The 12,986-nt window shown below is 48.9% G+C and overlaps 1 protein-coding gene across 1 annotated transcript in view; it reads right to left on the bottom strand.

Annotated features, from left to right (window-relative positions):
- FHL1 (four and a half LIM domains 1) overlaps positions 1–12,986 on the bottom strand; it is a 61,881-nt gene that overhangs the window by 29,141 nt on the left and 19,754 nt on the right. The window contains exon 2 of the mRNA XM_045996067.1: positions 10,437–10,510. The gene's annotated coding sequence lies outside the window, so the exon portion shown is untranslated. The remainder of the gene's footprint in view (positions 1–10,436; positions 10,511–12,986) is intronic.

Raw genomic sequence — 12,986 nt, 5'->3', positions numbered from 1 at the left:
CTCGAACCTTCTGCCCCACTAGCCTCAACCCTAATTCTCCAGTTTTCCTCATATAAATGAGGCCCTCAACTCTACGTCCTCGGCTGGTGTTCCAAGTCTCAACAATACAAATCCTGTGACCGTGCCGCGTGCGGGGAGAGGGGGCGGAGGCATGTACAGGCTGGCGTGCTTGCTGTACTTAGACAACAACCAAACCCCCCCACGCCTGAAAAGGGAGCTTATTTCACATTCGGCTTACCGTCTCTTCTTAGCCACTGCCCCCACAAGCGCCAGGACCCTACAAATCTGAAAGCAGCTCCAAGGTCAAGGCTGAAACCACATAATGACATGCACGCTGAAGTGTTTGGGGCTGGAGTATATGGGTGCTGGCGGCTTATGCTGAAATGCCTCCGAAGACGAAGACAGACTAACGCATGGATGGATACGTGAAGCAGCGAACACAGTGAAATGCTTAATCGTAGAATCTGGGCGGTGCGCCTACGAACATTTCCTGTATAGCTTCAACTTTTCTGCCTATTTGAAAAACTGCATGATAAAAGGTTGGAAACCAATGATGCCATGCCACAGTGAGGTAGGAGGGATTCTTCTATTCGAGAACATGCTCCAGTGATGGCCGGTATTAGAGGAACAGGGAGTCCAACAACGATCCTGGGGCAGTCCTGAGTAATAACATGGTAATGCTCTGTAGGGTTTCTAATTCATAAAATGCCCTTCGTTCAATTAACGGTTTCTCTAGTGACTGCCTGCAAAGCCTTTAGCACTGAGTCAGAGCTGACTGATGTGGAGGGTATCAGAGAAAACACAGTATTTCCAGTTTCCTGCGGGGAGGACAGCAGCGCCCGCTCACCTGCAGGGGATCTGTTTCACGACTCCCCATGGATGCCTGAAGCCACAGACAGTACTGATCCCGACATGGACTGTTTTTTCCTGAATACATACCGATGGTCAAGTTTCATTTGTAAATTAAGCACAGTAAGAGACGAATGACAAAACCTAATAATAAAACAGACCGATCAGAGCGATATACCGTCATAAAGGTTAGGCGAACGTGGTCCCTCTCGCAGTATCGTATCGTGGCACGCTCTTCCTCCATGTGGTGCTGATGGGAAGGAAAACGCCTCCGTGAGGAGACAAAGCGAGGTGAAGGACGGAGGCACCCTCATGTGGCATCGGGCTGCTTCTGATATTCTGACGCCACGTCGGGAGGAGGATCACCTGCTTCCAGGCCATGGCTGACCGCAGGTGACAAAAACCCCAGAAAGTGGAACCGTAGCTCAGAGATGGCAGCCCCAAGCAAATCCCTAACTCCCTTTGGGCCTTCGATTGTTCCCAGTGCCAAAAAGAGAACACCCAGGAGAGGACCAAAGGAGCTGGGCAAGTTCCTGCGTCAAATCCGTAAGGACTGAGGATATGGAGGACACAGCTGGGAACACGAAGGAAGGGTTAAAATAACGGAACACACTGGGTCGTCTCCGGGTTCAAACCTGTCTCGTGAGTCCAATGCCAAGAGTGGAACTCACTTTCTCCATTCGTGAGCATATGAACCACTTTGGTGAGCAGAAGGCACTATCGATTACGACTCTCCGACCACACGGACACTGACAACTGTGTACACAAACCCATCATAGAATCCACAGAAAAAGCGTCACTAGCAAATGTCAAACTTTAGGAAAAAAAAAAGTACCACTGGCTCTGGAATAGAAACACTTGGTTTATCTTATGTAAGTGACTAATTCGTAGCCCTGAAGAATGTATAAAAATGGTCCTATCGTATACACACGTGACATGGTTGAAGAGGAAGACCACAGATTTTCACCAAACTCCCTTAGGACTGCTGCTTGGTATCTTAGGTGAGGAAACAGTCACGAAACTGACTGTTCACCTGCTACCTGGCTACCCCTGTGGAAGACACGGGATGGGAAGGACGGAGCTCATCTGGCGGACGGCACAAGAGAGGGAGGCGGCTGTTCCACATGCATTTTTGAGTATTTCATCCTTTTTAGTTAAACTGATCTGATGCCTAGAGCCGTTTAAACAAAATGGAAATACTCACAATTATAGAAATAGTAAATTACGACTAGTATAAGCACGGTTCTCCACGCCGGGCTTTCACGCAAGGCTGACAGGATAAGCGTGATGGTGACAACGACAATAAGGAGGATAAAAAGTGCTACTCTTTCGCCAAAGCACTGTCAAGGGCTTCGGCCTTCAGGGTTTGAGGTCTGCGAAAGCTCTGACCTCAGCTGGGCTTATGGCACTGACCAGGATAAAATGTACATGATTTAGCTGTGCCCTTAATCTGAGAAGTTTCAAACCTAGGACTTAAGTGACTACCCAACATTCATCTCCCAAGCATGGATCTCTTTACAGGCGAGCATCTGTTGTTGGCTTCTCAAGTCTTTGTCCTATTAATAGACGAGTTGATGATGGAGGAAAGTCTGAAAACAACTTCCACATCCATGGAGTTTTACGACGTTAAAAAGTCTTAATAAAAACATTAAATATTCACAAGTTCCTACCCGACTTGAACCGAATTTGATGACAGATCAAATCCCTAATTATTTCACTGTGGAATAAGGATGCAACACACATTTACGTCACCTCCTGCCTTGGCCTTCGCGCCATGCTTGTTAGTCATGGATGGGCTCCTTTGCTATGGTTTGAAAGAGAATTCGCACATAGGAATTTGCTCCTAGAGAAGATATAAGGACCTGCAAACAGGTAAATTCTCCACGAAAAGACTAACACAGTATATACAAGCCTTATATAAAGTAAAGCACTCTGATGTGATTATGGATAAATCATTAAACTTCCTAAAACCGGAGTATCCTTCGAAGTCTCAAAGCATCGTACGGGAGATGATGCAAAATTTTAACAGTTTGAGCCAATTTTAGTCCAAGATGGCTTGACACGAGCTACCTTGGAGGTCAGACATCCCAGGCCTTTGTTTCACATCGAGTGGATATACTAGACTTCAACTGCAGCGTCCAAATCTAGCTTCTTCCATGGGAATCCTTGTCCAACCCAACCTTTATTATGGACTTCCACGCCTCAGTTCAATATGCTTAAAGTCTGAAATGTGGTTTAAACATGTACATGCATGTGAATTTATAATCCTGTAATGGATAAAGAAGATACATTTTAAAAATAAAGAAATGTGTAACGTCCAATCAGTCAATGTTCCTTCCCATTGATTTAACTTTTCTTACAAATGGTTCTCTTACAGAAAGTTCTTATAGGAAGTTCTTACGGACGGTTCCTTCGCATTATCTATAGAGTACTTTATTTCGCCGAAAAGAAAATGACTTCCTGGGGCTATCAGTAAAGTTGCGTGCATGTGCAGGTTTCCGTAGAAGACTTCTCAGTTTCTTTACAAGTGCTACATGAACTCTGATTGAAGACGGCCAAAGAGCCCAAGACTCTGGAGATCCCACTTTTCAAGAAACGTGTGAGGACCCCTCCTCTAAGTGAGGCAGTTTCCCTCCTCCAGGGAAAATGAATTCCTTCTATATCAGAGGCTGGGAAAGCTAGGCCGTGTACAAGAGGTCAAAATTAAGTCCATTAAATCCCAGCACTGGACTTAGTCACCATAGAGACAGGGGAGATAAATAAACCAGTAACCTTAACAAATGGGCTGCACCTTTGCCAGACAGATCTCTGACTTACCATTATTTTTACTTAAGCATCTCTCAGTCCAAACATAACGGACGAGGAAGACTACAAAACCAAACAGAACTGGGCCCAAAAGCAATAGGAACGCTCATGCAGGCAAAGGGCAGGCAAAGAGTCAAGAGCTACCCGCGCCCCCCCCCCCCCAGTAATGTGCTCTCTGTTCCCCTTGAACAACGATTGCAACATGAAGCTCTAGAGGCAATGACATATGGGGAAAATATGCGGTGCTCAAGCCAGAGGAAACCATGTCAGAAAAGAAAAACAGACATGAAGTAAGTGACCTAATTAAAGGAGAAGAGTACACTTCCAGCAGGGAAACAAGTCAGTCTGACACAGGGAACCCAGCTGGGCGGGGGGCGCTGTACAGAGGCTCGGGACAGCAGAGGGGACTCTGTCACTTAGCGCAAGGCCACCAGAAGAGGAACCGGGCACTGCCCTTGCATTGCGGCCCCACCGGCGCTCTACTTACGGGCACCCGGAGCCTTCAGACAGCGAGATTTGCTCCCTGGCACTGCTACCCGGGAAGGGAAAGCTCGGAGACGAAGATTTACACTCGACCACATGGGTCGCCAAGATGCCTCTCTACCAACCACAGAAGACAGAAGAAAAATGGGGAAAGAGAAGGAAAAGGGACGAAAACCGAGAGTGGAGGATGATGGAACAAAGCAGCAAGTAGGAACTCTATCCTCAGAACCCTAGGCCTAGGCTCTAGGCAGGAGTCCCCACCAGGTCTCGTAGTCTCATAGGTATTCACTCAACACCAACGGCTTGGGACATCAGTGGAGGAGGTGAAAGCTGGGGGAGCTCGACCGCGAGGCGGGCCGTAGACCTGCGGTACAATGTACAAACCGCAGACGGTAATATGGAGAAAACCTCAAACGACGTGTTCCCTCTCGCTCTTGTCCACATGCACGTGGCTCTTTACCAGGCTGTCATCATGGCACACAGACAGACGTGCACGGCGCGTTTTAGGAAGGCCGTGTTGTACAACCCTTCCAGACTGCTCTGCATGCCTCAAGATGATCGTTTCAAGCCGATTCGTGGAATTCCACCGCACAGATGTATCCTAATGGCTTAACCAAGACTCCTTCTAGAGTCCTTAAACCAATTCTCTAATGTTGGACATGTAAATCCTTTCTTTTTGTCCATGACTTAATACCTGTGATAAATACCTTCATTCTCTGCCTAGAACAACTTGTTTCTTAGAACACATTTCCCAGCATAGGATCAAGGGACCAAGGGTACCAAACTTTGGGACCTTGGCCACAAACTGCCAAATCGTGTTCCAGAAGGCTTATTACCAGCTTCCAGCGCCAACAGCAGTAAGGGTTTCTCAGTTTCGAGGCAACCAACTGTATGAGCACTAGGTTCTCCTTTGGTTTCTGTTGACCTAATAGGTGAAAAATATATCTTCCAGATGTTTGAATATGCTTTACCTTTGCACACCAAAGAGGCTGAATGTTTCTGCAGGCATTTATTTGCTCTGTGAGATAATGGTGCATCTCTCACCCTTCTACCTAGCTGCAGAATTCACTCAGCCAGCAGTTAGGGAGCACCTACCATCATACCTGCCTGAATTCACTCAAACAGCAGTTAGGGAGCACCTACCACTGTACCTAGCTGCAGAATTCATTCACCTGGCGGTTACAGAACACCTACCATCCCACCTAGCTGGAAAATTCGATCACCTGGTGGTTAGGGAGCACCTACCATCGTACTTAGCCATAAAATTCACTCAGCCAGCAGTTAGGGAGCACCTACCATCAGGCGGCCCTATCTCAGCGCATTCTGGGCGTGATATGGAAATGAGCTATCTTACCAAATGCACCACACTCTTCTCCTGGTGTGTTTTCCTTTCGTGAGTTTTTCCTAGCTTTCCTGAGGTTTAATTAACAAGAAATATATGCGCTGCAGGTAGAGAGCACGATGACCTGACATGGGCTTATGCTGGGAGCCGACTGCCACTGTCGAGTTAGTTAACGTATCCGCCACCTCAGAGCTCCTGTTTCTTGTGTGGGTGCTTAAGAACACAGAAGATCGGGCGCCTGGGTGTCTCAGTGGGTTAAAGCCTCTGCCTTCGGCTTAGGTCATGATCCCAGGGTCCTGGGATTGAGCCCCGCATCGGGCTCTCTGCTCGGCGGGGAGCCTGCTTCCTCCTCTCTCTGCCTGCCTCTCTGCCTACTTGCGATCTCTGTCTGTCAAATAAATAAATAAAATCTTGAAAAAAAAAAAAAGAACACGGAAGTTCAACTCTCAGAAAATTTTTATGTATTTGAGCCTGTTGATACTCTTTCTGACTACCACTCTCACTATATAGCTCACAAGGCTATCATTTATCCAGGGACTCGATAACTGTCTTATTTTTTGTGGTCTTATTTATAAGTTTTCTAAGCATCTCATAAATATATTCTCCTACAACTACAAAATTCGCAGTTCCAATTCCTACTTCACTATTCTTGAGCTTTAACACGTGTAGCTATTTTACTGTAGGTACTTAATTTAAAGCATGTTTTTAAATAAAAATTTATCTTTTATATAGCTATGTTATATTAAAAGACTGACTTCTGGGGTGCCTGGCTGGCTCAGTTGGTTGGGCATCTGCGTTCAGCTCAGGTCATGATCCCGGGGTCCTGGGATCGAGCCTCACACTGGGCTCCCTGCTCGGCGAACCTGCTTCTCCCTCTCCCTCTGTCTGCTGCTCCCCCTGCCATGTGCATGCTTGCTCTCTCTCCCTCTCTCTCTCTCTGTCAAATAAATAAAATCTTAATAAAAAAAGAAAGAAAAGAAACATCACTGCATGAGCTTTTCCTTAGGATTTCTTTTTTTTTTTTTTTTTTATTTGACAGAGAGAGATCACAAGTAGGCAGAGAGGCAAGCAGAGAGAGTGAGAGGGAAGCAGGCTCCCTGCCGAGCAGAGAGCCCGATGCGGGACTCGATCCCAGGACCCTGAGATCATGACCTGAGCCGAAGGCAGTGGCCCAAACCACTGAGCCACCCAGGCGCCCCTCCTTAGGATTTCTTTAGGGTTGAGTCCCCTTGCTGGTCAAAGGGACATGCGTCCTCGGACTAGCAGTGGTACAATCCAGTGTTTACCGGAACTGGGAAATCTCAGGCCCTTCTCCCAGACTCCCTGTGTTAGAATCCAAGTATAGAGGGTTTGAGAAAAGCTGGGGGAAAGGGCACAGGAACCCCCAAACTCTGTTGATGCTCAATCAGATACCACGAGGAGGTAGCTCTCTCCTCAAATGTTTACCCTCCACCCTTCTGGGGGAAGCAATCTCCACACCCAATGTGGGGCTCGGACTCACAACCCCAGGAGAAGAGTGGCACATTCTACTGACGGAACCAGCCAGGCGCCCGACCCTCAACCCCTCCAATGCAGGCTCTTACGTTCAAATGAGCACCACCCAACCTCATGTACCTGAAAATTAAAAGCTCATACTTTGAGAGAAAGGATGGCTCTCCGTCTGGAACCTCGACTTCATCTAAACCGGAGGCTGAAAACTCACATGCCTCTAAGAGCCAAGCAGCTCTTCGAAATGAGCGGAACACTCGGATAACAGCCACCGACACCTGTCCCTGGTGTCGGGGAGGTTGAGAGAGCAGCAGAGGCCCTGGCAAACTTGGGAGGCCGCCTTCCACCTGAAGACACAGCAGCTCCTCGGCTCTCAGGAATGCAGGCTCCATGTGGCCAGATCTTCTGGTGTTTCAAAAGCAGCTAGAAGTCTGGGTCTTTAAAGCATGTGAAATCTCTCAATTTTTAAATGCTGGCAGTTCACTTAAAATTTCAAAAAGAACACCTCTGTGTGCCAGATTCAGCCTACCAGTTTGAGACCTTGGCTCTAGACTGACAATTTCCAAATTCCTTAAGCTTGTGGAACCCATCTGTGCTGGTTTTCATGCTTGCTTGCCAGGGCACCAAGAAGAGAGGTCACATCAATACAAATGGTACAAACCAAATCACTATGACTACTATATTTTAAATTTTTGTTTTGTGAATATTACTAACTGCCAAATCAATAATGAAAGTGACCATATGTCAGTGATACAAATATTTCCTAGATGTGAAATACATGTTTAATTCATTAACAACATTGTCACTACTAGAGAAACAAATACATAGAATACCCAGCTCAAGGGCGCCTGGGTGGCTCAATCATTAAGCGTCTGCCTTTGGCTCAGGTCATGATCCCAGGGTCCGGGGATGGAGCCCTCCACTGGGCTCCCTGCTTGGCGGGGAGCCTGCTGCTCCCTCTCCCACTCCCCCTGCCTGTATTCCCTCTCTTGATGTCTCTCTCTGTCAAACAAATAAAAAAAAATCTTTAAAAAAAAATACCCAGCTCATGGGTGTGTTAAGAATTATGGTGGGTTCGGGGCGCCTGGCTGGCTCAGTCAGAGGAATATGAGACTGCTGATTTCGTGGTTGTGAGTTCGAGCCCCACGCTGGGTGTAGAAAGGACTTCAGTGAACAAATGAATAAATGACTCAGTGAACAAACAAACAAATAAATACAAAGTTTAAAAGAAAGAAAAAAAGAGTTATGTTGGGTTGAAGTTTTTGTTCCAAGTAATTCCATAATTAAAAGGGGGCCAAATGACAAATACTGTATTAAACACAAGTTGGGATTCATTATTATCTAAAAACCAAAATATCCACATATGAAAACTGCAAAGTCCATTTTCCTAAACTGTTCAATTGTTTCGAGCAACCTTAAACAACAGAGTGTGAAGTACACGACTTACACTTGTTTCCATTTCAGGGCATGGGGGTTCCAGGCAGGGCTGTGCCCCCAGCACTGGGCTTGCATACTTCATTATTTGCACGTGTCTCACCCAAGGTGGCATAAATCACAGGCCCAGAGAGCACACCGGCGACAGGCACTTTGAACTGCACCCCTGAACCCACCCGGGCCTACGCGATACTGGGCAATTTAATTAAAAAGGAAAACCAGCTGTCAGCTTCCCCATCTGCAGACAGGAAAAGCATCCAGGGATGGCCTACACTTGGGGAGCACCAGACCAAAATGCAGTACTACTGTCCTTGGCCCGTGCCTACACGCCCGGCCTTGTACACAGTAGGGCTGAAGGAATGAGTCCTTCAGGATGAGGCAAGATACAGCAGCGTGGGGGCCACCGTGCTGCTTCCCGTCAAGCCTGTAGATTCCCGCCGCGGGGAAACCGCATTCAACAGACTCCATGAAGCCACCTGCGAAACTCACTGCTCTAGCAGGAAACCCACGGATGCTGAGTTTTGGTGAAATTAAAGATGTCGCCGGGGTGGTTTAATACCACAAGACCACTCTGAGTATGTACTCAAAAGCCTCCAGTGAAAATGTTTCCTTCCCAGAATACACACTTTCCATGGAAGTGGCCCCAGGGCGGCAGCCTCTGCTCCTCAGACCGAGGGCACCGGGCTTCCAGCTGCCCTCAGGGTCCTCAGAGGACACTGGGAGTCACGGTTCTGCGCTGGTGTTCTCCGGGGACGGACGGTGGGGGGAAGACCTAAGATTTCATTTGAAGACAGGTTTATATCATTAGAAAAAACAAAGTGTGAAAATCACCCTTCTAAGTAAAGTCTACAGATGGCAGCCACGGCAGGGTTGGGACCCTCGGAGGGCAGAATCGAGCGCTGGTGGCCAAGAAGCTGCAGATGCTTTGGTCTGTGGCCAGCTGGAAGCCCCGGGCCCCGGGAAGACGTTCCTTCCATGTAATTGAGGAAACTGACAAACCTCGCATTCAGCAGTCCTAAAAATCTGTCCGACTTTTTTTTTTTTTTTAATTCTTTAAGGTGTGAATATATAGATTTCAAAACGTGTGAAGAATTCTCCAGCAAGTGGGTGTCAGGGAAACAGCGAGGGCCAGTTGCGAGCCTCTACCCTCGCTGAAATCAACCGCCCACACCGCATGTGAGAGTCCCGAGTAGTCTGGGGCCGGCACATGTCAGCTCCTCTCCCACAAACATGGGGGTGGGGGAAGGCTGGGACCCGGAAAGCACAAAGCCAGGGGCCCCTGACGCTGGGCCTGGGTGAGCCATCTCTGAGATGTGCGAAGGTGACTATGCCGCCTTTCCGGGAGAGCCCTGAGCCACCGAGTCGTCCCAGAGGACTGGGACGTTTTGGCCACAGGACTAAAGGAAGCCCACCGAGGATGTGTGCTAATGAGACGGTTGCCCAATCTGGCCCTTCACACCCATGCAGCCAGGCTCTGAACTTTGGTTCCCATCTGCAAACAGCGCGCTGGCCCCGGCTGATGTAACCCCTTGGAAGCCCCCTCGGGCACTCCTACCCCAGATCCTGCAAGGCCAGCAGCGCGCACCTTGGCTCCCTGCACCCAGGACAGCTGACTGAGTCAGTCCGACCCTCCCACAAGGTCGTCCGGGCACCAAGCCCCTCCCACGAGGTCGCCCGGGCACCAAGCCCCTCCCTCGATGCCGCCACTGCTCTGCGGAGCTTTCCTGCTCCCTGCTGTCTGTGTTGGGACATGAACACCTCTGGGTTCTCGGGCAGTTCATCTAACAGTTCCATTGTGCCTGGCACAATCACTTTTCATGGCCCCAAATTAAAAGCAAGAGATTTTTTTCCCCCCTCAAAAAAACATATAATATTTAGGATAAGTAGGGATACTGGTTGGATCAATTAAAATGAATCCTCTTCAATCTACTATACAAATAGAGCTTTTTTTTTTTTTAAACAGTGTTGACCCCAACATCACCTATTGGAAGACTGAAAATCAGTGTTTGAATCTGTGGCCATCGGTACAACTTACCTTACACTGGACGCGCAGAGACTGGGATGTAGTCAGCAAGGGCGGGACACAGCGGAGGACAACTTCCAAGGTGCCTGAGTCAGGAAAAAAATGCGAAGCGAGATGCGAAGTTACCTTTTCAGAAAAGTTAAGAGAGTCTAAGAAAAAAAAAAAAAAAACCCCACAAAAAAAAAAATACCCCAAAGTCTACTTCCTTCGAAATGGCTCACAGTAACACCTTCTACTTCGTATTTACAACCCTCAAAGTTAAACTGCCAAGATGTTCCGCATATTTCCCCACTGTCTGTTTATCGCGTAACATTCGCACCAGCGGGCGGATCTGGCCCCCTCATTATCAGGCTGCATTAACTCAAACACTCAGCATTGTTAGCACAGTGAGCTCATGGCCTATTTCAGTTTTAAATTAACATTTGGCAATCGCCCGGGTAATCAAAACAAATGACTCAGTCGTTTAGAATAGATTTATTAGTTGAGCCTTAGCCCCCCCTTTTAACATCTTTAGAATATTTTGCCACAGGAGGGCTAGGATCCAGGCAGAATGTAGAGCACAAGTCACCAGAGGAATATTTAGAGGTGTTGCCATGGAGACAAGGGGCCCGCGTGACCACCGAAGTTATCTCCAATCAACAACGGCTTTAGGATGCAGGCTGACAAGGGGGCTCATCCCTGCCTGGGGAGGAGGGCTTGCATCGCTAGCAAACAGGTGTGCTCTGTGCTCTTCCCGTCATCCAAGCAAAGACAGTTCCCTAACATGCTGCCCACAAGCCCTTGACGCCTCCCCAGAGGCACCTCAATGCCCTCTCCCCCCAATTCAGATGGGCCGGCTGGGGCTAAGGAGAAAAGAGGTGCGTGAAATCCTGAAACCCAGCCCAAGAGTATCTTTAGAGCAACTGTGAAAGGGACATGAGCAAATGAGACCCGAGGAAACAATGGCTCCCTGAAAGGAGGGCCCCCTCTGTTCTGTTCCCTGCTCCACGTCCATGCCCGAACAGGTCTGATGGACACACAGGACACTCTCAAAAGGGATCTATGGAGCCATGTCCGGTGGTGCAGTGCGCTAAGCCTCTGACTCTTGGTTTCCGCTTGGGTAGTGCGATCAAGATCGGGGGGCCTGACATGGGGGACTCTGGGATCCTGGGATCAAGGCCTGCATCAGGCTCCCTGCTCAGTGGGAAGCCTGCTTCTCCCTCTCCCACTCCCCCTGCTTGTGTTCCCTCTCTCGCTGCCTTTCTCTGTCAAATAAATAAATAAAATCCTTAAAAAGTATCTACGGAACAAGGCAGGGCAAACATAGACCGTGGATTATAACCAGGCTCGTGAATGCCCATCTCCTGCCCCCAACCAACGTTTCCTTGGGCTGCTCACCAAACAAGCAGGGGTTAGAGAGTTTTAAAAGGGCTCGCATCCTGGAAAAGAAGTAGCTGGCCCGGTTAGTTCAACAGGCCGATGGGTTCATCTGTGCAGAGATCTTAAAGACAACTGTCATGCTGAAGACAACTACTCCCAACTCAAGACGGACAAGGATGCTGACCACAGGGACAGGTTCTTGTCTGCCGATCAAAAGCCCAGAGGAAGGCCACCTGCACCAGCGACCAGTCGCTAGCTTTCAAAAGCAAATGTCTGAAAGGGACTGACTTCAAAGAAATACCTTCTAGTCCTCTTCCCACGTCTGTTTACCTGGAGCTACATACGAATACGCATTACTTGTTCCATGTTGTGTCTCCTCGGTCCTACAGAACCTGCAGGGTCTCTGTCTCGGAGGCAGGGCCAGAAACCCCACCTTTCTTTCCTGCCGGTACTCAGCAGGACACATACACATATACAAAGAAGGCTTCAGCCAGTCTCCTTTCCCACTACCCACAACCCATTCACATGGAACTCACGGATTCTAGAAGGTGCCACACCCTTTCCAGCAACTGGGGTGCGAACGCAGCATGGCACAGCTGTTCACACGAGGGTGCCGGAGTCAGACTGCCTGGGCCCAAACACCGGCCCGGCCTCACAGCCGCTGTATAAACCTCTCTGAGCCTCACAATGGGGAGCCGCCTCACAGAGCGGCTGTTTGGCAGGAGGGCAGCACATGGGAAGCCCCTGCCAGTGCCTCACCGAATAGGAGAGGGGCCCAGATCACCCCCAGGATAGCAGGTGCCCAGTAAAAACGTTACCAAACTCCGATAACGATTTCCTGCCCTGCCACAAGCACTTGGCACCACCTACGCCCCTGCTCAGATTCAGCCCAACGTAAACTTCAAACCCAAACCCATCACACACGAGCGTTAATGACCTATTTCATCTTACTCCCCCTTGTGGAATGGATTGCTCCTGGAAATGGGATCCCGTACACATGGGGCTCCACCTGAGGGAATGGGTTCTGGGCTTAAAGAACCGGAAGAGCTTCCTCCCTACAGCGCCCACCCTGCCCGTACCTTTCCTGCCTCCTCGGTCTGCTCCCCGTCTCTACAAGTTCAGGCTTGGAGAGGCTGGGTGCGGTGGGGGGGCAGCAAAAGAGACCGGGTTCTCTTTCCCATAGGGAGTCCTTGCCTGCCATGT

Source organism: Meles meles, chromosome X, assembly GCF_922984935.1.
Source record: "Meles meles chromosome X, mMelMel3.1 paternal haplotype, whole genome shotgun sequence".
NCBI lineage: Eukaryota > Metazoa > Chordata > Mammalia > Carnivora > Mustelidae > Meles > Meles meles.
The sequence above is the reverse complement of the archived record's forward strand: the minus strand, read 5'-3'. Positions and strand labels throughout refer to the sequence as shown.